This window comes from Pelecanus crispus, chromosome 11 (genome assembly GCF_030463565.1).
Source record: "Pelecanus crispus isolate bPelCri1 chromosome 11, bPelCri1.pri, whole genome shotgun sequence".
Taxonomy (NCBI): Eukaryota; Metazoa; Chordata; class Aves; order Pelecaniformes; family Pelecanidae; genus Pelecanus; species Pelecanus crispus.
Window position 1 is genome coordinate 26,586,921 of NC_134653.1, and position 26,019 is coordinate 26,612,939.

A 26,019-nucleotide genomic window follows, 5' to 3' on the forward strand; every position below is an offset into this window, starting at 1 on the left:
GCTATAGGGATGGAATATGTCTTAGCATGAAAATTACACTTGGTACAGAACACAATGGCCTGTTAATAAACAAAGCAGGTAACTGATTATCTTGCCATTAAACTCTGCTGAGATCATGGACTTCCAATTCTCTCTTAATGTCAGAAACAAAATAACAACACAAACCTTAAATCTGACCAACACAGTTACATAAAGGGTTTCTCAGCCGCTCTCTTCACCTTTTCTACTTAAGAGAGTTTTTGTAACTTTCCAGCAGGGAAAGCATAGCTTGGCTAGGCAGCAAGTGGGTTTTGTAGCTGATCTAAACCAGAGCAACACCTTAAGAGGAATTAGGAACATGGCAGCAGAAATACAACACGTTTCTTGAACCTTACCCAGCACACCTTCACTTTCATGTGATCTTTCTTCTTGGGGAGAGAGGGCCCCAACTGGACAAAGATAAGTCACTTTCCTAATTGCAAAATGAAAAGCAAGTTCTGGTACACCTCGGGTACATTTATACCATAATAAAAAGATTTGAAAAAATTACTTTTGTTACGAAAATTGAAAATGTTACTACAGTGTTATGCAGGATTTTTATTACCATTTGGCCTTATGTTCCCCACTTGCCATGTATCAGAAATGGGGGGAGGGGTATCTTTAAGTTTAGTAACACAAGAATTTAAATAAAAAAAAAGAAAACAAGGGAAACAAAAAGGGAAAAAAAAGAAAAAAAGGGAAAAAAAGAAAAAAGGGAAAAAAAGAAAAAAGGGAAAAAAAGAAAAAAGGGAAAAAAGAAAAAAGGGGAAAAAAGAAAAAAGGGAAAAAAGAAAAAAGGGAAAAGAGGAAAAAGAGGAGGAGGAGAGAGAGGAGAGGGAAAGGGAGGGGAAAGGGAGGGAAAGGGAGGGAAAGGGAGGGAAAGGGAGGGAAAGGGAGGGAAAGGGAGGGAAAGGGAGGGGAAAAAAGGAAAAAAAGGGAAAAAAGGGAAAAAAGAAAAAAAAAGAAAAAAGAAAAAAGAAAAAAAAAAAAAAAAGAAAAAAAAGGGGGGAAAAAAGCTCAGTTACAAACATGCTGAAAATTTAACTGAGAACCACTCCATCATCCAGAAAATGTCCACTTAGCATTGACTTCTAAAAAACATCTCAACATATTATATACCCAAGACACTTTTAGTTACAAAACATCTACTAGACAAAGCAAACTTTGTTTCCAAAATAAGAGCACTATGAAGTCCTATTACTTGGGCATTGTCCTGGTTTCGGCTGGGATAGAGTTAATTTTCTTCCTAGTAGCAGGCACAGTGCTGTGTTTTGGATTTAGGATGAGAAGAATGTTGATAACACACTGATGTTTTTGTTGTTGCTAAGTACTGCTTATGCTAGTCAAGGACTTTTCAGCTTCCCATGCTCTGCCAGGTGCACAAGAAACTGGGAGGGGGCACAGCCAGACTAGTTGATCCACGCTGACCAAAGAGCTATTCCATACCATATGATGTCATGCTCAGTATAGAAACTGGGGGGGTTGGCCGGGGAGCAGCGATCACTGGCTGGGTATTGGTTGGTGGGTGGTGAGCAATTGCATTGTGCATCACTTGCTTTGTATATCATTATTACTATTATTATTATAGTGTTATTATTACTACTACTACTATTTTACTTTATTTCAATTATTAAACTGTTCTTATCTCAACCCAGGAGCTTTTCTCACTCTTACTATTCCAATTCTCTCCCCCACCCCATTGGGGTAGGGGGAGTGAGTGAGCGGCTGCGTGGTGCTTAGTCACTGGCTGGGGCTAAATCACGACACGCATTTTGTGGAGTCACTGTCCTCAGGTGTCCAGAACCTTAAGATAATCTAAATACTTGCTTAATTTTACAATGTTGGAGAGCTTGCATGGAAAAAATATGGGACGTCACTCCCCTGATAAGGCACCATACTTCCTAAGAATCATGAATTCATATAATTCCTACAACTATTTTTAAATTACTTCCTTTGTTCCTCTCTCTTGCACAAATTGCCAGCAAAAGAATTAATAAGCCAGAGAAATGGACGATAAGTTGGATCTCTTCAGATGACTGTGGGCATTATTCAGTGTCCGGAGGGGTCAGGAGATTCTGTTATCTTACTTCAACAAACAGGTCTAAATTTTGAAAGACTATGGCACTGCAGCCTTTCCAAATTAGTCATATAGCTCCTATTAATAAATTGCCATGGGGTTCTGGAACCCTGTTCATCCAAAGCTATCCATTTCCTATGCAGTACCAAGATACAGGATATTCAACAGCAAGTTTCCTAATGCCATGGAAAAATTCCATTACAAAAAACTTCAATAGTTAAACTATAAACAGTAAATTCAAGGCTATTAGTAACAAGGGATAACAATTTTTCACATTTTATCATAATGAAAGGTAACTATATTCGAGTTTTCCAGAACTGAAGCAATAAGTTATTTGAACAAGGTTCCAGAAAACTGAGTCTTTAACATAAGAAAACACAGCCTGTCCTCTAGTAATGCAGTTCAGCCTCATCCCAGACACTGTCAGTCATCCAAGTCCAGACATGGCATTCTTACGGCATTCTTCCGAATAAGGTTGTTCAAGATAAATAGTCTATAAAACTAACAGCTCAACCTCACCTTCCGCCTCTCACAGCGATATCACCTGAGTATTCAACATCCTCTGAAGATCCAGGGCTAAGTTCTAGCGTGCAACTGAGCCAATGCACATTATCCTGGCCATATTTATCAACATTCAATCATATGCAGAATATTATGGTTGTCATGGTGCCAGCAAGCAGCTAAAAAAGGGCAATGACAAAAGAAAACGGATTAATTATGTGGCAGAAAGAGAGGACTCTCAGGATATGCAGGAAAATTTCTGTACATCTGTTAGCCTGCAATATTCTGCAAGAGAAATCTCAGCACGAAGGAGAGAGCCCCACACCAACACTGCTGTGCTGAGACTGTCCTTCAGCCCATTCAGGCAAGTGCAGATTTTGCACAGCCACTGTGGTCAAACGCATGCCAAGGTGTCTTAATTGTGTGAAGTGACTGCTCAGTTTGCTACACCAAGAACTAACCAGGCAGCCCTCAGCTGAAAAGTACAAATAATCCAGCACTAGAGACAGGACAAACTGTCTTGCCTCTGCAGACCTAATAACCGACTTCACCTTGTAAATCTTATTGTAAAGCACAGTAAGATAAATATGTAATCATTCTGGCAGCTTTGCTTGGACAGGAAACAACCCAATGAGCAAAAAGAATACCTAAATATTTAAGACAATTAAATCTTAACAAATCTGTAATCTGACTTCTTATGGGATGCAGAGTCAGGTAACTGACTAAAACAAAAAAGTTCAGACCAGAGTAAGAGAAGTATCTCCATCTGAAGCAATACAGAGAAGAACACACACACACACACAAAAACTAGTAGCAGGTTTCCTAACAAGCACACAAGGGAATACCACTACTCAATGCTGTATCTGATCTCATCCAGAAGCCAAAACCAGAAGATGAAGTTGGTCCTCTTCTATGTGTACAGCTTCACTCAAGACACATACATTATATTGGAGAGTCCATCTTGAGTGGCCTAATTCGCTCTCAAACTATTGCCTAAAAACATTCTGTGCATATACTTGTTTAACTTATTTTCCTCGTGATCAGCTCCATCCTTTACCATCGGGCTCTCACTCCAGCCCTGCTCCTCATCTTGCACGGGCATCCTGAGGTTGTAATCAAAGCTTCACTCCAGGAGAGAAAACTGCCCTAGACCACAATAAAGTCTGTGCCCAGTTCTGGACTTTGTCAACATATCTAGATCCAGCAGTACAGATACTCTACTGCTAACCTTGTTTTAACTATCTGGAGTATAATACTCACTAGACCCAAGGCCTAATAAAAGAGGTGTTTATTCACATTCATAAAGTTTCTTTCTGTAAATGATAGAGCTAACCAAGCAGAGCAGAACTCTGATGGCAGAACACGCTGCAAATCCCACCTCTTTGTTAAGTCACTGCCTCCTCGTAAAGGAAATGCAACAATTGAAGCTTCACAGTGGTTCAGAGACCGAGAAAGTGCAAGAATACTTGTACTAGAGCCATACAACTGGTTTATCTGTGAGATACAGGTGGTTTTGTAACAAGCGCTACAGAAAAGCTTAACATGTACATATGCAGGCATTACTGGGAAGAATTAATTAAATTAAATCCTAGAACAGGTCCCAGGAACATACCCTAGAAGAGACCCCAGGATCTCATCTTTTCCAACAACTAAGTATCATCACTTTGTAGTTTACATAGATTAAAAAATGCAGCTGGACAAACTGATGGAAGAACACTCATCTAAGACCTAATGTACGAAGACACTATGAAGACCTCTCAGATTTGGAGGATATTGTTCTGAATGCTGCATTGCTTCCCAGACAAAATGCATCTTTCCATACCGATATGAAAAATATTTTTTCTCATTTCTAGGTTTAACTTCCACAGCGATTCCTGTACTTAAGTTACAAATATGCAGAATACCTTGATTCTAATTTTTTTAAGATATCAAAATGTAGCAGGCTCTCTAATCAGAAAAAAGGTTGGTTTTATCACTAAAGTCAGAAAAGAGGATGTTATCTCATCTATAATGACTCTACTGCTGACTTAAAAAAACAAAACAAAACCCCATCTCATACCTTTGACACTTAGGCCAGTATTTTATTGATTACATGCTTGGAAATACAAACTCTTTTTAGCAATGTATTCAGAAGTCAGATCAAAAAATAAAACTAACGATTAATAGTTTAATCAAAGCATTTAACAACCAGGCCTTGCAATCCACAAGCCAAAACCAAAGTCAAGATGATCAATATGACCTTGTCATACAGAAAGAGCAGTTCTGAGTGCTACTGATGAGTTGACTTACCTGCACAGTATAGCATTATGATACATACTTTATCATGACATGCCTGGGTAGAATTAAACACTATTTTCATAAAAATTCCATAAAAGAATGAGTTAACACCCTTAGCACCAAAATATGACTCTTCAGTGACAATGTTGAATGTACATTCCTGTATGAGTCAAAGCTATAGAGTAGCCAGCCTGTCTCGCCAGAGTTAAGCAGCTTTCATCATGCCAGGTCTGTATCAAGGTAAAATAACGTTGTCAGACGATGGCTGGTGAGATTCTGAAGCAAACATCGCTATTCACAACTGCACAAAGCGAAGGGAGATGATTCAAGCCGGCATGAAAGTACAAAATATAGCCCATCAAAACAGGCACCCTGGTTTTGCCATCTTGAATTAAGAGAGAGGCAAACACAACAGAAGGTCTTGACAGTAGTAAGTGTGGCCACTTTACAGATAAACACAGCGCATACACAAGAGACGCTGTCCTGTGATAGACTGGACAGTGCCTGATCTCTGCCTTACAACCTGAGTGCAAGAGAAGCACAGTACATTAATAACTTGAGTGTCAGGCTTAAGGTAGCAGTTTCAGTTCCAGGTGCAAAAAACAGGCAGCAGAAGAACAGATGGAGGCTGCTTTCAACAAATTCTAGCCCAAATATCTAAAAACCTTTGTTTGTGACAGCAACAAAAAGTAGGAACATTCTTTAGAGAGGGTGCTTTGGGATTCTTATGAAACTTCTTCCAGTAAAGCACCCTGCAGAGTAGTATTTCTGGTTTATGGCAGACTTTTTTAATCTTTTGATTTAGCTTTAAGGTAACTCTTTTTTATGTTCCATCTGCAAAAAAGTAAAAAAATAAAGAGAAAGATAACTAGCTGAAAAACTAACATTGGGGTTCTTGTAAGGCACTTAAGTATGATAAAGAGGTTCTTTCTGTTCTGTACCATCTGTAACTGCTTACAGCTGCATCTGCTTTAGAAGCAGTCAAGTTAGCAGAAAATGTAAAAAAAGTCCACCTCTTCACTACTTAGCTTTAAACTTTCCTTTTTCAAGAGGGGAAAAAAAGCTCTTTAAACTATTTTCAACATAAAGCTTAATTAGATTCTACTCTTCATCTTCAAAACCCTACAGAGATCATAGTATTCCCCACTAGAGCTTTTAACCCTTTGCGATAACTCTCAGAGCAACTATTCAAGTGAAGGTATAGGATCAGCCACCTCAAGAAAGAGTTCACAGAGCAGACAATCCTTCCTCCAGCAAACAATCAATCTGAACTTCTAAAAAAGACCAGAATGATCCTGTGCCATCAAACCTAGAAAGCAAGACACAGATGTACCTCACCTTACCAGCCTGCAATACATGCTACAGAAATCCATATAATCCAGCTCTGTTTCCCTCCTACTATTTCACCAACCTCACCTTTAGCTAACAGTCACCTGGAAAATGGACTTCCCGTTGACTAAGTCAAAGTTATGCTACACCTATTTTATCTTGCCAAATGGTTCTGACACAGATGATGGCGAGATAAATCACAACTGTAGCCTTGAAAGTGGTAAATTTATACTAGTAAAAACAGTCTTTCGTGTAACAACACACCATTCAGCTTTGGTCTCACGTATCCAACATATCTGTACCAACAGCTGGTTGATCCTAATTATACTGCTTATTTAGAATTCATTGTTGAATTTCTACCCACTACAAAAGTTTCCAAATAAATTTAAATGAAGTTTTAAATTGGAGCTAGCTATCCAACAGAGGAAGGGATGGCAGATTGCTAAGTGCCACAGACACCAGAACTGACGGGCAGCAGAGAGAGGCATAACTCAGCTGCTGTGTTCACCTCTGTCCTGCTAATCGCACTACCACAGAGCTCAAACATTTTGTAATGCTCACTCTTGCCCAAGCTACACTATCTCAAGTGGAGTAAACTGAACTTATTAAATCCAAGTAACTACTGAAACAAAAATAAACCCTGAGGATATACACTTGCTACTAGCTTAACCTGTGCGGAGAACCCCCATGCAAAACTATCTGTGCATCACTGCTAGAGACAGGTGCACCAAATTTACATGCTGAGACCACTTGATTTTTTGTACCACCTGAAACTAGGCTGCACCATGAATCCATCTGTACAGTGCTTTTGCTATTCTAGCATGAAGTTGCTATTTGTGGCACTACTGACATAAGAAAATGGTGCAAGCAGAGTTCCCAAACTTGTGATTCAATGGAACACTATCAACTCGTAACATTTCTATTGATCTCTGTAAACTTCTGCCAAACTTTTAAACCTATTTAAAATTATGTATTGTTCCAAATTTACTAGAAGTTATCCTCTGGCTAGTTATCAGATGAACAAAAGGACTTTTTAAAGATACTTCTGCCCAAAACCAGCAGCATCCACAGGAATGAAGGATTAAATTTGGGCTTTTGAGACAAAAAGTGGCAAGCAGAAAAGCAGTGACTGGGTAGAACTAATCGGTAACACCAGAGGACTGGAGGGAGCTTGGCTTTAAAAGCCAGTAGTTCACACTGCACAGCACATTTTTTTTTTCTTTTAGCAGCTGGACTGAAGAATAATCTAGATTCAAGCCTACTGCTGCAGGTAAGCTTGCCAACTCACACCTGAAGTTAAAACTGTGTGTGTGAACAGGGGTGGAACCCCCTGGATCTCCTCCTCTTTCCCCCAAACCACCTCTGTCGTAGAGATGCCTGCAGAAATGCAGCTAAGCTGTAAAAATGGAAGAAAATAATTTCACAGTCTTCAGCTACATACCTGTGCTGCATGGGAAAATACTTTCTTGGGTCAAACCCCTATGAACTAGCTACAGGAAGGAAGAACATCCAAACCTGACAAACGCAGAAGAAAATACTGTTTTCAGACAGAAGGAGAGAAGAAATGAGAGTCAAACACCATCATTTTCCTTTCAGATTCCACTGGCTAGGGAAAATGCTACCATATATAAACCGTAAGATATGATTATAACTCTCCAACTTCTACGTGGGCAACTTCAGTAATAAGGGAGGCATCTTAAGCACAAGATTGTGCAATAGAGAATAATTTTCTTAGTGAGTTCTCTTCTACTTCAGGACATTGGCTGTGATGATTTTAAAGAAACTCTGTTCTGACATCCTGAAAAAAAAAGTCACTCTATCCTTAAACCCTGTCACCACACAAGCAAAGTGTAAGTATAGTCTCATTAAATATATTTATTTATTATTTTGAATAGTTGTTGTTCTAGGATATAAAAATGTTCTGGTTCAATTGATTAGTTATCAGTTACAGATTACCTTTCCAAAAAGTCAGCAGAACATTCTTACTTTCTGACCTGCCTGTTCCGACCCCCCTGTCTATACCATGCCACTTAATGTGACATACAGCTATGAAGGCTATCCAAGGGAATTTGGGACCTGGGGCTTAGATCTGGCCCTAAAAAGAAATGCTCAACAGAGTCTAATAATGAAGATGACAGCACAACAGCTACACAATTAATCAGTTCCAGGATAATCTCATCATGGTGGTTCTGGTGGAGAGAGAGACACTTGATGTATCACGAGAGCTGAGTTTCTGTAGGGATGGCCCATGAGAGGAGAACCCTGGTCTGGCAGATCAGAGTATTTCAAGCACAGACACCACTTGTAAAAGATGTAGGAGAAAAGATCATCAGCGTTAGCATCCTTGGAAGAATTAAAGAAAGAGAAAGGGGACCAGGAAGTGTTGCAATGACACATATGCTCCATTAATCTTATTAAATCATCACCTTTCAAAGTCAGTTTGATTGCCTGGATCCAGTTCAGCTAGCACACTAGCTTGTGTTTCACTCCAATCAACCCACATAATTGGCTAAATCGTTTCAAATTTTAATCTTAATCAGTTACACTAAAGCAATGTAGCACCAAAAAGAAAATGTGCACAATGATTTTTTTCTACCAATTTCAGCCTTGGTTCTTCCTGGAAACTTTACTCAAATGTCACCAGAATTAAATTAGACTGTTTGACTAAATGGCTTGTGTCAATTATTTGCTTTTAGAGTATATTATAATGCTTAGAGTCATCATAAAATGTCAAAGGGCAATAAAGATGGTGGCACTTATGCCAGAGATGTTGATACATCACATTACCAAAATAATTAAATAAAATAGTTGAGATACTAAAAAAGACCTGAATCTGTTTTGCTCTTCTTCCAAATTTTAGGAAATCGAAATCACTGCATTTTAAAAAGCACAACACGTATTTCAAAGTACTTCTTGTAGGAAGGTTTCTAAGTACGCATTTTTTGGCATTGTGTTTCAGTGACAAATGATTAATGACAGAGGTTTCAGCACCTGAATCCAGTACTTAAAACTGTGGTATTCATCAAAAGACATCTCATCTCAGAAGAACTTAATATCCTCAATTAATTTGGCCTGCCTGGTTGTCCCCACACAATTCCTCAAATTCCAGCAGCATCAGGTTGCTTAACATACCAAAATCCCAACGTGCACAAAATAAGCAATTACTTTATTGGATCACATCCTTCAATAAAAGAAAGAGATGCTCTCAGGTTCAACGAACCTGACACAAAACACAAGAAAAGGTAGTGATAATGGTAGATCCACATACCTAACAGCTCACTTACCTATAACACAGGAAATCACATTCAGGTTTTCTTCTCTTTGTGGGAATCCAAACTTTCATCTCTAGAAAAGCATCCTGAACTATCGCCACAGCCTACAGCCCTTTCAGTCTCCCAAGCTACATTTTTATCAAGGCAGGAAGTGGAACCCAGGTCCCCACCAATCCCAAATTAGTATTTTGATCATTAAGACAGAAAGACATGCCTGCTTCCTGGCCCAGCAAATATTTACAGTGTTTCATATGAAGTGAAAGAGATTGAAAAGGACACACGAAGCTCAACCACTGAATAACACATAGTTTGGTGATAAGAGCACTCCCCTGGAAGGAGAGAGAGATGCAAGGCCAGAAACCCTTGGGGATGGAACTGATCTCCTATATCCTGGACGAGTTCTGTAATCACTGGGCAAAAAGCAAGGAACCGTTGACTTCCACTGCCACAATGTCCTGAAAAGGCTAAAGGCAGAACTGGCATAAATCTTAATTAAAATAGGTACTGCACACCAGCACCAAGAAAACATTGATTTATATTCTTCACTTTTAAATTTTTGTTGAAGAATTATTAATGTATTAGTAAATACAGCCTTCGCATTGAAGTGGGAAATTTTTTTTCCTTTTACTAATCAGAGTCATTATATATAGGTATATTCCAGTAACTGTAAACTTCAGCTAATCCCATGCTCTTTGCCTTATTTGTCTTTCAGTCCAGTGCTGCAGAGTCCCTGCTTACATGACATACAGTCTGAGATAGCAAAAGCTAGAGGGAGGGTAACAAACAAGTGAAGTGAGACTGGTACTGAAAGACAAACATATTAACTATAAACCCGATATTCTCAGATTTACTGAGGTTTAAGTCACTTTTCTAATGCCAGATACTCACGCACATTCATACAATGAAATCCTTGTCCTCAGGAGGCTTCTAACAATCGTTAAAATGGAATGTGGCTGGTAATTTCAGTTCCTGAAAAATGTAAGATTAAAGGCCAAACTCCATGTTTGTATGCCAAGCTTTCACGAAAGATTTTAGACAGTACACACAACAGTTTCATCTATAGGCTTTGCAATCTGTCACCTAAAAAGTGCAATACTTTAAAAATTCAGGCAAATGATTTGTTTTGTTTCTGTTGTAAACTGCCTCCCATCCTCAAAACACCTTAATTAGTCAGTTAAGGTCTCTCAACCTAAACTGAGCAAACCAAGTAAAAATTCTTGAATGCAAAAAATGATTTTACTAGTACTTGACAAGTTCTGTCAACAAGCTGTAGCTTCTCTTACTCCCTGTCCTCCCACATATACATGTAATCCAGCCAACTAAGACTTAAAAGTACTACCTCAGTCTTCTGGAAGAGATTGTATTTTAATTCATGGCAGTAGCATGTTAAATGCTTAAATGCAACGAAAGCAAATTCTCAGACCTCTGAATCTAGAAAGACTTTTAACACCAACTGATTTGAATTCTCCCAGGAGCAGAGACGGCATTGTACATTTACACTTATTCCAGAACCCAGTAGCTTTATTACTCTGACACATCATTAGACTTAATTTCCACACCCTTTGCATTACGTAGAGAAGTTTCTAAATATATCACCATTTCACTCATCAAACATTTGATGGCTAACACAACAATCATTCCACCGATTAAAACATTTAAGAGGGAGTTCAGTTCTTTTTAAGATTAGGGACTCAATACAGCTTACTTAGCTTACTCTCCCAGTCTGCCTCCTAATCATCACCCTGACAGGACATGCACGCATTACAATCCATATTACTCTTATACAACACCCTGGAAAAGGGGAAATTAAAAATAGATTTGGTTTTGGTGTAGAAATCTCCTTCTTCTCTCTTCACATATGAAGGAAGCTGTGAAAATCTTTTGTGCATTCAAAGGGCAAAAAAAGAACAAAGCAATCTCTATTGCCAGACTGGGCAATAGTAAAAAGGGAGGGGGTGTTGCATCAGGCCTTGAAAAGCACTAAACACCTACTAACTGAAGATAAACAACATATGCATGCTGCTATGCCCTCTAAATAGGATCCAGCGCAAAAATCTCACCACAAGGTCCTAGAAATTAAGACCAAGTATTTCACAAAGTCATGATCTAGGTCCTGCTACTCCCACATTCATCTGTTGTAATACTTCCAACAGCTTGGTGCCTCAAGATAAAATCCTTGGCGTTTACTAAGCTCTTACTCACACACGTATACATTAGTGATGGGCAAACAGCTCTTCCCATATTTATGCCCTCCTCTGTTGTAGCAGGAACTTTTGTCACTACCCAGTCCCATTTCCTTGCTGGAGTACAGATGGGAAGCAAAGGGAAAATGGGTATTCCACAACCTCTTTCCTCTCCCAATCCATTCCACTTGCAGAAAATTAATTTCAGCTCTCATTTAATCTAGAAAATCACGAGCAACCTTGCGATGCAGCAGTCACGATCCTCTGTGGCTTGCAGATTTGAGTAACAGCAGTGTAATATATAGCGCTCACAACTTCCTTCTATTATTGCAGATACTTGACAAAGAAAGTTTCTCTACTCACTACTGACAAGCATTTTATTCAAACACCCTTTTTTTTTTAAAAAAAAAAAAAAGTGCATATCCTTTGAAAGAGTATTTCCATCTGGCACTTATCCCACATTTCATATTAAAATTATTTTTTGCGGGATGACAGTATTCAGTTTTACCAGCAAAATTCTCAGTAGATCCTCCTTTCAGGGATAACACACATATCTAAAATACTGGGTCAGCAAGACTATTTAAGACATTAAAAAAGAGCTAAATAAAAGTACAGATGGTTATAGGTGTGGGCATTACTGAAGAAGAAAAGGAGAAGAGGTTGTGGCAAAAAATAACTCACAAGAATAGTGGCAAAAGACAACTTCTGTATTTAAAAAGACAACTTATGTATTTAAAATTATGAAAGGGATGGGGAAAAAGCGCAAGTACTGCCTTCTTATAATATCTTAATAAAAGAAAGTAATTACAAACAATTTCTTTTGGTAGGTAAAAGAAAACTATAAACCCACGTTTATATTTATATTTTCAAAACAATAAATAGAGCAAAATAAGAATTAGTTCTCATCTCTTCAAAATAACATCATTAAGAGACATCAATCACTGAAAAAAGCCCTATTTTGCGTGTTTGACAAAGCTAATGTCCAGTAATCATAGCTTGCAAGTACATTTTTTACAAGGTATTTCTAACACATTTGAGACAATTAAAAAAAAAAAATCAAACCTGAAATAAACCTTTATCATATCTTATGAAGCTACAGTGATTCTATGATGCATGTTAATAGTTATGCACAAAAAGAGGCATAATCAAGCCTTACACTCCTGGACAAAAGGGAAGAACTACTAGGGCCAGGAACCAATTTACATCTACACAAAGATAGGTTCGTGAAAGGACTTTTCTTAATGTCAAATTATGTATTTTCAGATGTGAAATAAGGTATCTGCACAGCAGCTAGACACTACACCAAGGAACATGGAAAGCACACGTTCTGAGAAAGCCTTTGCAACTCAGAAAAAGGACCAAGTCCAGCAAACAGACAGGATGCGATCTACCAACTTCAAAACTGTACAACAGCACTAATTATTGGACACAATTCTGTACAATTCTTTTACAGAAGTAAGGGTTTCCTCAGTTGACATGTGCATTTTTCCTAAAAGCACTAGCCAATTTTATGCTGAGCCACATTACCATAATTAAAAATAAACAACACAAGATCGTTGCTAGAAGTGTAAGTAATTAAACATGCATCCACAGAGAAGAGTGCACAAGCTACAGAACAGGACTCCTTAGTCTGAAACTGGATTTTTGTTCTTTCCATAGCTCCCAGACAATGCTGCTTATAGGTCAAAGTGCGAAGTGACAGAAACCTCAAAAACATGAGGACACATTAGTGAATATAGACACAAAATTACAGTGTTTTGAGACATAAGCCTCATATCCTTGTTCTGTTACAACCTCAATACTGTAAGAAAGAACTACCGGTCTTGTGATCCACCTAGCAAGCAGTGAAGAGCAACTTAAATCCCAACTTCACTCCCCTAAAATATGCAACCTAAAGAAGAGCTAATCCTCCTCCCAGCCTCTGTGAAAAACCTTTCCTTTAGAATACTACTACAGCAAAGGCACTCATTCAAAAAAGCAAGGGAGTTAAAGATCAAAATAATGTACAATTGACATTTTGTTTCATTTAGTATTTTAAAGAAAGCTGACAAATCCCAGAGTAGCTTAGGAATTTGTAATTTCATTCTGCAATTAAAACACATTAAGACAATAGTTCACTAGGCACATCTAATTGAACTACATTAAACTGCCTAAATCTGTACCAACATTCACTTACTGTAACAATACACAGTTAATCCTTTAAGTCAAAGAAGTTGTCTTTTGCTGTTTTAAAGCAGAGCAGACCACTGCCTGAGCTCGTGAAACAAAACAGGAACACCTAAAAAGCAAGAGACCAATGCATATATTGGTTCTTGACAGAGAAGTGACAGAAGATGGGAGAAGGGGCTGACAACATCTCAACATATGGCAGAACAGAAATCCCTACTGGGTTCCAAGTTTTGGAAAAGTAATGGGAAAGATTTCCAGAACCATTCAGAATAGCAATAGTCCTTGCATATTCAATCCCTTCTCCACATTCAGCACACACCAAGGTCAAAAGCTGAGATTTAACTCCTTTTTTAATAAGGGTATCAGAACTTTTTTTAAAAAAAAATCTAAGAAACAACTCTGGATTATATCACTGGAATGCATTTAAAATGCAGTGAGAGTATCACAATTACATTGCTGCAGTGGTCAGGTCAATAGAGCTAATGCACAGGTAAATTATTTGAGATACTTTGGTTGTGATCCACGACAATATAAAAAAAACAGAATTATATGAAGAAACCGAACTCTGTCTCTTTGATCCACTGCCAGCTAGGCCCGAGACAGTATCAGGACACAGAAAAAAATGCCCTCTACTTTCATTTGCTACACTTCATGTCTTCCCACAGGAACTGGTCTCTTCCTCCTCATTCTATTTCCTGTATACAGAACAAGCCTATTGTCACTAGGTGAAAACACACACACATGCCACTGACTTACCAGCCAGCCTATACTGACATAAATCTCCCTTTAGGCAGAGAGATTACCTGCAGCCTCACAAGCGTGAGAGCAGGTACTGTCCCTACTCCAGGCCCGGAGGATCGCTGTGTACCAGCTCCAGCCGTGCAGAGATCCAGCTCACCTAAGGAGACCTCCGGGACAGAGAAGGATGACAGCCACACTAAGGCTCACAGCGATCCTCTCCCACTCCCCGGCTGTCAGCGGGGGGGATCCTCAGAGCCCAGCCGCCCCAGCCCCTCGCCCGCAGGACGTCCCTCCTCCCTTCCCCCTAATCCCTCCTACTCAGCCGCGCTTAAACCTCCGGCCACAGCCCCCACAGCCCCTGGGCCGGCAGCTCCCTTTATGCCCCAGCCCCCACCGCAGCCCGCAACCGGCAGTCCCGCGGCGAGGGGCGCGGCGCCGGCTCCCCGCACCCCCCCCCACCTGCGGCCCCCTCCCCGCTCGGCACCCCAGCCCCGCGGCGGGGACCCGCTCGTCCCCGGGCCGGCCGGAAGGAGGCCGGGCCGGAACACCCCCTGCGGCCGACCCGGCCCGGCCCGGCCCTCGCCGGGGCCGCTCCCCCCCCACCCCCGCGGCCCGCAGCGCCGGCGCCCGGCCTCAGCCCCGCGGCTCACCAGGAGTAGGTCTGCTCCGCCATGGCTGCGGCTGGGCGGCCGGCCGGCTGGGCTGTGCGAGGCGGCCAGGCCCCGGGCTCCTCCTCCGCCTCCTCCTCCGCCTCCTCCTCCGCCTCGCAGGCTCTGGGGCTCAGTGGCGGCCCCGCTGCGGCTCCCGGCCCAACATGGCGGCGGCTGTGAGGAGGGAGGGGAGCGAAGGGGGGGTCCCCGCCCGGGCGGGGAGGGGATGGCGGAGAGGGCGATGGTGGTGGCGGGGAGGGCGGAGGCTCAGCAGCCGCGACGCGGGGCCGCGCTGGGGCGCCGGCGGCGGCTGGGCCTCATGGCCGGCGAGGCGGCGGCGGCGGCGGCGGCGAGGGGCGGGGCGGGGGCGGGGAGGCGGCGGGCACCGGGCGGCCAGGGCAGGCCGCGCCGCGTCCCCGCGCTCGCGCACGGCGGGGGCGGGGCCGGGCCGGGGGCGGGGCCGGGCGGCGCGCGGGGGTCACGTGCCCACAACACGCTCACGTGCCGCCGGCGCCGGCCGCGCGCAGGCGCTGCGGGCGAGGGGGGCGGCAGCGGCGGGGTGTCGGTTGCCGGGCCCGGCCGCGCCTCCCGCCGCTGCTGGGTCCCGCGGGCTCGCTGCGGCCTCCCGCGGCTGCGGCCGGGGCGCCCGGCGGAGGGAGCGGTCGGCAGAGCCGGAGCTTGCTCCGCCAGAAAAGCCGAGCGCGAGCTGCGGGGGGCCTTGGAGGCTGGGGGCCCCTCCGAGCTGCAGGCGGGGAAGCGCGGCTCCCGAGCCCGCGGCTCCTTTCCCGCAGCGAGCGGCCGGGGAAGCCGCGCCCCACACCCCGCCCGCTCCGGGGCAGCGCCGAGCTCCCCGCGGTGCGTCCCGCCTGCCTCGGCAGCGCCCCGCGGGGCGGCAGCGCGGCGGGCACGGCCGCGCCTTGGCCCGCTGCCGCCCGCGGGGCCGGGGCCGGGGCGCGGGCTTTTGTTTAGCAGCCCTGCAGGTCGCCCGCTGGGCCAGCGCAGCTGGGGCAGAGCGCTGCGAGCGCAGGCTGCCCCGGGCGCGTGGGGTGCCGCGGCGGGGCGAGCGGGGCGGGCTCCGGCGCCGGGGGGTCGCTCCGGCGTGGGTGCGGGCTGGGCGCCGGTGCCCCTGCTAGGCCGGGGAGCGGCTGCTCTGCCCGCGGCTCCGGCTCGGCCCCTGCCGTCTGCCGCCTCGCAGGGCAGGGGTGCGGGACTTCCCCAGAACGGCTGTTGTGGCGGGGTTTGCCTCTGAAGGAGGGTTAGGTGGTAAATGCAGAGTTCAGGTAAGATAATTCATAAATTCGAGTGTTTCATTTAAATTGACAGTGCGTTTCTGGAGATTGCTATCTCTTTGAATTCGTTACCTTTTAAGCAAAGCAAGTGAAACAGGATCAAATGCTCAAAGTATTTTTTTTTAAGGAACAAAAATAACATTCGAGATCCTTTGACCAAATAAAAATCATATGCTTGATGCTATCACCAGCCCTGTATTAAAACTCTGCAAGTCCCAGGCGGAGGAACTGGCAGCCGTTGATCCCGGTCTTGTCTGTCTCCTCCCTGGTTTTTTTTTGGTGCTGCTGCCAAATCTTCAGTCCTTGATTATGTTTCTGCCAAATGCAGAACTAGCGTCTTGTCTTAGGTTTGCCTGCTTGAGTAATCTTTACCTCCTGTTACCTCACTTGCAGCAATTTGTGCAAGTGGGGCTTTGTGGAGTTCAGAGTAATTGTTCCAGTCCAGCTGTGCGGTCTCATTCATTGTTCCTTTTAGTGTGGGAGGGAGAAGAGCCAGTTTTAACTTACAGTTGGAGGTGATGTAACTGCATTAAATATAAATAGAAGAACAATGCCCAGGTCTGGTAAAAATAGGTGTGTGTTTAAAAAAGAAAAAAAAAAAAATTATGCCTTAACATAATTTTGCTAAAATCTTCAAAAAATTAATGGGACATTGGGACATTCTCATTGTATCTACAGAGATGTCAGATGCCTCTGAAATGGCATTTGGAGCCCACTCCAGTTTATTTCTGTTAGTGGATTGAATAAATGATTTCCATTTTGTCCATCTTGTTTATGCTCTTAAATGGAAAAAAAACTTAGGCTGGTGTGTAGTCATGACACAGGATTATAAGTAAGGAATGGCTTGTTTTTCTCAGTTCTGTTACCAGCTGTCTGTGTAATCTTGGGCAGCTGGCTCACTTCATCTCTGCTAGCTCAGTTCCTTCAACAATAAAGAGGAAACTACAACATGTTCCAGCCACCTTAAGTTTTGGGGCACTGCAGAAGGAGGATGTTGCATATGCAACGCAGACTTACTTGGTCTCGGTGGAGGGAATGCCTGGGATTCTTGTGCTTCAGTTAAACAGTGCTTTTAGTAAGATGGTGCTGGACTTTCAAGGCTTCTCCCCGTATATCTTTATGCATTGAAAACAGGTGATTTGGGTTGTTCATAGAATCATAGAATCATTTAGGTTGGAAAAGACCTTTAAGATCATCCAGTCCAACCATTAACCTACACTACCAAGTCCACACTAAACCAATCAAGGGTAGACTAGACTAAACCATGTCCCAAAGTGCCACATCTACCCGTTTCTTGAACACTTCCAGGGATGGTGACTCCACCACCTCTCTGGGCAGCCTGGTCCAATGCTTGACTACCCTTTCCATGAAGAAATTTTTCCTAATATCCAATCTAAACCTCCCCTGGCACAGCTTGAGCCCATTTCCTCTTGTTCTATCACTAACTACTTGGGAGAGAAGACCAACACCCACCTCACTACAACCTCCTTTCAGGTAGTTGTAGAGAGTGATGAGGTCTCCCCTCAGCCTCCTCTTCTCCAGGCTAAACAACCCCAGTTCCCTCAGCCGCTCCTCATAAGGCCTGTGCTCCAGACCCTTCACCAGCCTTGTTGCCCGTCTCTGAACATGCTCCAGCACCTCAATGTCCTTCTTGTATTGAGGGGCCCAAAACTGGACACAGTATTTGAGGTGCGGCCTCACCAGTGCTGAGTACAGGGGGACAATCACCTCCCTGCTCCTGCTGGCCACACTGTTCCTGATACAAGCCAGGATGCTGTTGGCCTTCTTGGCCACCTGGGCACACTGATGGCTCATGTTCAGCTGGCTGTCGACCAGCACCCCCAGGTCCTTTTCAGCCAGGCAGCTTTCCAGCCACTCTTCCCCAAGCCTGTAGCGTTGCATGGGGTTGTTGTGACCGAAGTGCAGGACCTTCACTGAAGTAAAAATCCTGATAGTAATCCAAATCAACCTCATACAGTTGGCCTCAGCCCATCAGTCCAGCCTGTCCAGGTCCCTCTGCAGGGCCATCCTACCCTCCAGCAGATCGACACTCCCACCCAGTTTGGTGTCATCTGCAAGCTTACTGAGGGCACACTCAATCCCCTCATCCAGATCATTGATAAAGATATTAAACAAGGCTGGCCCCAAAACAGAGCCCTGGGGAACACGGCTCGTGACTGGCCGCCAACTGGACTTAACTCCATTCACCACTACTCTCTGGGCTCGGCCACCCAACCAGTTTTTTACCCAGCGAAGAGTACACCAGTCCAAGCCATGAGCTGCCAGCTTCCCAAGGAGAATGCTATGGAAGACCGTGTCAAAGGCTTTGCTAAAGTCCAGGTAAATGACGTCCACAGCCTTGTTGTCACACCTCAGCATCCAAATCCTCTGTGCTTTTCACAGCCCTTTGGCCTTGTGGACAGAAATGACGTTAAAGCTTCTGACATAATCGGCACTCTACCCGCTTACTAAAAACTGCTTGAGAATTGGATTTATCAGCTACGAGGTGGAAATATGCAAAGCACTGTGACTGACTAGCTTACTGGGATCCCTGCTGGGGTCAGTCATGGCAGCTAGGTGCCCTGGAAGGATTAGATGGTGAGTAATGCTAACATTTCCTCTCATCCAGCTCAGGCTGGGCTACCTTGTAAAACCTTCTCCCCTATCTGACCATACAGCTCTTTGCCCTCCAAGTTACAGGTAACTGTATGAATAACTGCATGAACCCATACACAGTGCTTGTGCCCATCTCAATAGGTACAGAAAGCTTTGGTGGATATAATACAAGGAGAGAGGAGTGAGTCATGCTCAATATCTTGAGCTGTGGGGTACACAGCCTAATTGATCAATTTTGGTAGAAATTCTGGTGTTCCCACATACATACATCCCCTGTTAAAAAAATGCTCAGGCTCTGGGTAGGACTTACACAATGGAGAAGTTCCCTGCCTTTATTCTCCCTCAGCACAGCAGAAAATTGTACAGTAACAATTAGAAAGCAGACAAATAATTTGGAATCCTCACTGCCGTAGTGCAACCCCAGTGTCTCTGGATGCCTGTTTATGCTACCCTTTTCACTGAATATGATAGAGTAAATGCAAGAGGAAAAAAGAACCTCTCCATCCTTCTGAATCAATGCAGAGAAAGATAAATCAGTGCTTCAGCCTTGTCTTGGTACTAAAGACCCTTTCTTCATTTTTATTCCCTCAGAATAGGATGTAAAACTGATATTGGTATCTATGAAACAATATCCCTGCTTTGTGTCCTTATTGAAATAGCTTCCAATTTATCAGTCTTGCAAAATTTTCAGCACATTAATTTCGTTCAAATGATTTATAGTTCATGAGCAATTAAAGTATAATTTTTTTCAGCATCTCAGGCTTTGTGACTAGACTACTAAATGATTTCACAAGCTTGCTCTATCTTTACAGAATAGCGATGGGATGAATTCACAGGAGAAATTTATTCCTCCTTGCAGACCCAGCATCTGCTCTTACTACAAACTGGAGCACTGTTTGCATTCCCCAGATAATTTTCTCAGCATATCTTTTGTACAGTCTTTCTTTGGACCTACAAGAGAGCTTTACTCTGAATTTCAGTGACAGTTTACTCTGACATTACAAAGTCTTTCCAAAATACCTGTTCTGTCTGGAACCTTTGATAAAGAGCGATGCATTACTTGAAGCTGTCAAAGTATTTCAAAACTAGCAGCAAACAAAAATTAGGTGTGGGGTTTTTTTTTCTTTTTATGTTTGGAAGGGTGGAGAAAAAAAGCATGGTGGAGAAAAATCAGATGAAAGTACTGGCTACATAGAGTCCTCACCTCCGAATTGCTTAAATGTCACTAGATGACATTTAGCTAACCACATCTTGATTCTGCTATAATGGAGGTGGAAGGAGAACCAGAGTAGCTTCATGTAGACACTTCCCCTTTCAGGAAAGGACACGACAGGTATAGTTGTCAACCCTGCTTGGTTCTGGGAGGAACAAATAGCATGGAAATGAGCAGAAAGGGAAGACACCCCCCCCAAAAAAAAAAAAAAATCGAGATCCAGTTTTGACAGTATAGCTCAGAGCTACAGTAGGCTATTCTGCTTGTAAGATCCTTGTGGGATTCCCCTCGATAAAAATAATTAAAATGTGCACTGACCAGTATGTGTGACATGAAGGAGTTTCCCACTAGGTGGTAGTGCAGAGAAAATCATTAACCTGAACTCCAGAGCTGCTCCTGTGCTCCAATCTCACCCTCACCCTGATGGCAGAAACAGTAAGTGAACGGGGAACAGAAGGGTGACTGGGAAGAAGGATGCAGTCCTGTTTTCCCATACAGGAAGAGGAATGTAAAGAGAGAGACAGCCTATAATTTAAACCCATTACGCCCTATGGCATTACCACACCATGCCTTCTAGCTCTGCATCCAGGCCAGTTCTTAATGGTTGGTACACCTTAGCCTCAGTTTAACTGAGACTCCCAAAGCTTAACACGTTGTCTCTGGAGATAAAAACATTTGCTCTTCTGGATGCAATTGAATCCTGCAAACAGTGGTAAGGAGAAGCTTGGGAAGTTACTCCAGTGTCTCAGTGAAAAGGTAGCCTTGCCCCCTTGGCTCTGAAAGTTTAGGTGGTTGTTCTTCTGATTGTACTACTGAAAGTACAGAAGGAGGCACCAACTTCTCTGTAAAATCACATTTTCGATTATAATCATATATTTACAACAAAGACTACTAAATTAAAACATAAATGGGTATATATTTAGAACATTAAAACCATGTATTCAAGTTAATTCTTCCCCACTGAGATACTCAGGGTTTGCACAAATAGCTGAAATCCAACCCTATGAAAACAACATATAAATTACAATTATCTCAGATTTTTCACACTCCTGTGTGCCATTTGGGACTAAGCTCCCAATGCACTAATAATAATCAGTTTTGGTACTTGCATAGCTTGCTTTTCCCCAACCACATAAATAAGGGTGAACATTATAATAATAGCTCTCACATTTCAAGGAGGGGATGATGTTAATATCATTCAGACCAATAAAGCATTTAGCAATCTCAGCAGGAAGAACAGTAAAATGGTAAAGAATTATTAAAAGAACCATTTCTCTGTGTTTCTTTTGCCACTAGCAATTTTACCACAGTATTCAGGGAACTATACAGGCTCCCTGTGCTAGCACTTTTATCATAAATATATTTAGGGTTTTTTCCTTCTCTGTATGCTCCTTGAAGCTATATTACATTGGCTTTATCCCAGCAAATTACTGTATTTTTCATCATGTACACTTAATAATGGATATAATTCACAAAATGAAAACACCAAAGGTAAAAGTGTTGATACAAGAAGTCAGGCTTTGGGAGTCTATTGTGCCTTCCATTCTGTTCACAGGACTCTGCTGTCCATTACTTTGGTTTGCCCTAGCATAACAGGCAGAATACGGACCAATAAGTCTAAAATAAGAATAACATTCCTATTATATACCGATTTATACTTTCATGCAGTTGTTCTCAGTGTTAAGTAATCCACTTAATTAGTAATTCAACTACTTTATTACATGTAGGGGAGAAGGGATTACATTGGAACAGTTAATCAAGACAGACTATTATTTAGCAATAAAATAGAATGCCATTAGAGGAACCCAAGACATCCTTGCCTGGAAGGATATTGGAGAATGACAGAACCCAGTTTTACAAGATAGCTGTCACAGAGTATTATCAGACTGTCTACTACTTCAGGAGAAAAAAAGAAAATCATTGGAAAAAAGAAAATAATTTTTAAAAATGCATAGAAGTTGTATTTAAGCATATGTAGGACAATGCAAAGTAGTTCAACATGTTTAAATAATCTTTATTAAATTTCCCATTAAAATAAAATAGAAATCAGATTTCTTGTGATTACTAATTGATATATTTCTCCAATCTGCATCCAAACCGATTTGTTAATGTCACATTGTACCTGAGCCTGCTATTAAGCTGACCAGTTTAATGTTGTAAAGCTGCTTATGTCTTGTCAATGAAGCACTGAATTTGAGGGGTCTCAACCACCATATTAGTTACACCTACGGAAAAACAAGCAATTCTGCAGGAAAAAAACCACAAAACCAGATACTGCAAACATGAGAAAAACCAAGCAGGTATCACTTGGTGTCTTCAATCTTCAGAAGTTTCTCCTATCACAATTACCAAGACCACATTAGTCAGGGTGACTCCAGAATCACGTCATGGCCCAGCAAATCATTGCAATTAAGGAAATCAACATATACTAAGCGCTGGTAATGGTCTTGGTTTGTTACACCCATTTGCATCTTTTTTTTTTTTTTTCCAAATATTCATCCTCAAGGCAAAATCCCTGAGTACAATTCAGTTACAGGAGAATGTTGTCTGGATTATGGCACTCTACAATTTAGCTCTTGCTCTACTACTAGAACTATAATCTAGCTGGTTAATCTTCATAGCTTCCACCCTTGACTTCTGCTATTCTCATTACCTCACAACTGCATATTGTGGCACTTGTAATAATCTGATAAAATGATATTGCAATCCTTAGTGCCAGGGTATAAAATAGGGGTGCTCGTTAATTAGCCGCAGGAGTGTCCTTCGTGCTGCCCAAATGTTCAGTCTGAGTGCTAGCAATTTATAACATTTAAGAAGCACTGAAAAGCTTGCTGGTTTTCCTGCACTGAAGAATCCGAGACACTTAATGGAGTGCTGAACCATTCACTAGCACAGTCTGGAAGGTTACCGTGAATGTAAAGTTGACAGTGTAGAAGTTTACTTCTTAATTATCCAGCTCCTACAGTTTAAAATGGACAATTCTAATAAACCAAGGGAAAAAGCCCTTCAGGATAAAGTGATAATTTACCTCCTCCTCAGTATTTGAAAGATTTCCATAATCAGCTAAGGATTCTCCACATGGCATCCAGTTGTAGCGTTCAGTGAGGTCCTAATGTACAAACAGATGTTCATTTTTGGTTTTACAGACTTCAAAGTTCACTGGTTTCAAGACAGGCTGTTTTAAGAGCCTCTGCAGCTGAAGGTCTTCAAGGCAAGCAGAAACAACAGCACAAGACTTCTGGGTACATAAGGGATCCTTGAAACCACATAATATAGACAGATAATTTCTTGCTATGTTTTCATCTCTTTACAGTTTCCCTTCACAAATATTGCTGTTCTTTGTCTAACTTAGTGGTCTGTGTCCCCATCCCCCCTCAAGCATTCAACAGGTATACACACTTACAGAACATAGATTGGACAATCTTTTAAACAACAACAATGGCAATATTTTCCATCTTAGTTTACGTAAAAGAAATCACAATGCCAAAGACAGACAGAAGTAAGCAACAGTGTGACAGGACCTTCTCTGTCACATATTGCAGGAGGCCCACAATCAGTTGTCTCTCTTTGCAAAGTCCTTGAATTATAAGGACGTATCGTGCAGAAACTATATGTCATAGTCATACTGTAATTACAATTGACAATTACTGTTATCGGACAGTATTGTTGGCATGTCTACCGGGGGGGTCAGGAAATTAGGAAAACTAATAAAAAAATAAAATGCATGGAAACTGTATCAAAACATTGACAGAACAATGCCAAAAAAGCTCATGATTCTTTAAATACTCTTTATTAAGAGTTCGGGGAAAAAAATCTTTAGAAATGAAAGATGGCCTTTTGCTTTAATGTTCATATGAAAATTTCTTACATTAAATGTTTTTACATGGACTCCAAATTGTTACTTCTTTTTAGCCACACAAAGAGAATCTTCTGTATCCATCTGAGCTTTTTGAACTCACTGCAGTGAGGGGACCTGGTACTCTTGGTGCAGACGCCATCTGAAACGAAAGCTAACAGTTAACAACAGCCCTGGTTGAAAGGGTCAGCCCAGCAGCCCCACCACAGCTTGCTGTGCCTGCAGGGAGGAGGGGGTCCAATCGGCGAAGGAGCTCTGTCCTTCAGCTGCTGACTTAGCATGTTGTTGCATGAGCCTGGCTAACGGTGCCCACAAAGGGAAAACAGGAGCCAAGGTCACTCTGCAGTATTGTCTTGGGACATTACTCAGTTTGGGGACAGTTCTACTAGGCTCTACTAGGCATCAAGCTTAGGCTTGATGGGAGTGTATAAAGAGAGACAAGTAGCTGCCCTAGGAAGCCTCCATTGAGACAATAGTTTTAAATCCCTCTCCTGTTGATCACACAAGGAATCATTTGCATGACATGCTCATGCATCAAGTCCACATGCGCACACCAAGTTACTCCCTAATTTAGCCACTCAAAGTAGATAGATTCTTTCATAAGTTTTCAGACCAGAAAAGACAATTTAGTCATAAGGACTCCCTGAGAACCGCACTAAGCAACTCCAGCCGAGCTAGGGAAGTCACCCAATAGGTGGGAGCAGAACCTTAGAGCAGGGCTGGCATCAAGAGGGGCTGGAGGTAGATCATAAATGGTAACCACAAGCCTGCCCAGAGCACTTCTCAGAAGCAAGGGCAACTGATGATAGGGCAGGGACTTTCAGCATGAACCAACACCCAGGGCTATTCTTTATCACGTGCCTGAATCACAAGTTGAGTGGGGCAAGCCCTGTAATCCCCCAAACTATGTGGGTACACTGCTCTTGCTCATCAATTAAGCAATAAACATAGCAAGTTATAATGGAGGTACTAGTATTTGCATATCAAGATACCCAGCAAGCCAAAGCCAGAAGCAAAAAAGTCATTTAACACTTGGTGCTCTGCCACAGAAGTCAGCTGGAGCTCCAGAACGTCCCGTGAGTCTCTGGAACATTCATATTTACCCAGTGGTCATGCTTCTCTGCTGGGGCGTTGCACAAAGGCTACTGAAGCTGCCAGTGTGGCTTTCTCTCAGCCCAAAGCCTTCGGCAGGTGCTGAGACTGGCTGAACCTCACCACTGCCAGAGCTCTGAGCAGGCTCTGCAATCTTCCAACAGCAGCACCTTCTCCTGAACTGCACACAGCCAAACGCACCTCTTCTTTTTGGGTAGTCCACCTCCTTCCTTCTCTAAAACTAATGGGGCCAGAAATAAGCCACCTTTCTCCATCCTCATTTTCCTACTTTTCTTTCTATAGCTTACTTTTATTTTCCATGCTGCAGACCTTCTACCCCTTCATTTTACTCTCCTTCTCTCTTCTGCTTCCCTCCCTTTCCCCCGCCCCCCGCTTTCTCTCCCTCTGCACTTTGTGAACTGCTGCTGCAGTGCTGAAGTCCAAAGTTCAGTAACTTGCTAAGCACACAGATAAATATGAACCTTGGAGAATTTACATTGCTCCAATGTAAACAGATAGCCAAGGGTCCCTTTATCAGCACTGGCTCAGGACAGTCGTGGGGGGTCTGAAGTGGCTCAATTTTGTATTTTGTTTTTTTGGGGGGGGCATAAAGGCGGGAGGCTGTGCTGTGCCCACTCTCCTGACAATCGGGCGTGTTACCTCAGGAACATGGTGTAGGGAAGCTGGAAGCAGGATAACCTGAAATTCAAATCCAAGAGACACCAGCCTGAAGACC

General features: G+C 42.7%; 1 protein-coding gene across 1 annotated transcript in view; it reads right to left on the reverse strand.

The window, feature by feature from the left end:
* Positions 1–14,604, reverse strand: part of SPPL3 (signal peptide peptidase like 3) — a 66,621-nt gene extending 52,017 nt beyond the window's left edge. The window contains exon 1 of the transcript XR_012831470.1: positions 14,583–14,604. The gene's annotated coding sequence lies outside the window, so the exon portion shown is untranslated. The remainder of the gene's footprint in view (positions 1–14,582) is intronic.
* Positions 14,605–26,019: the final 11,415 nt, after the last annotated feature.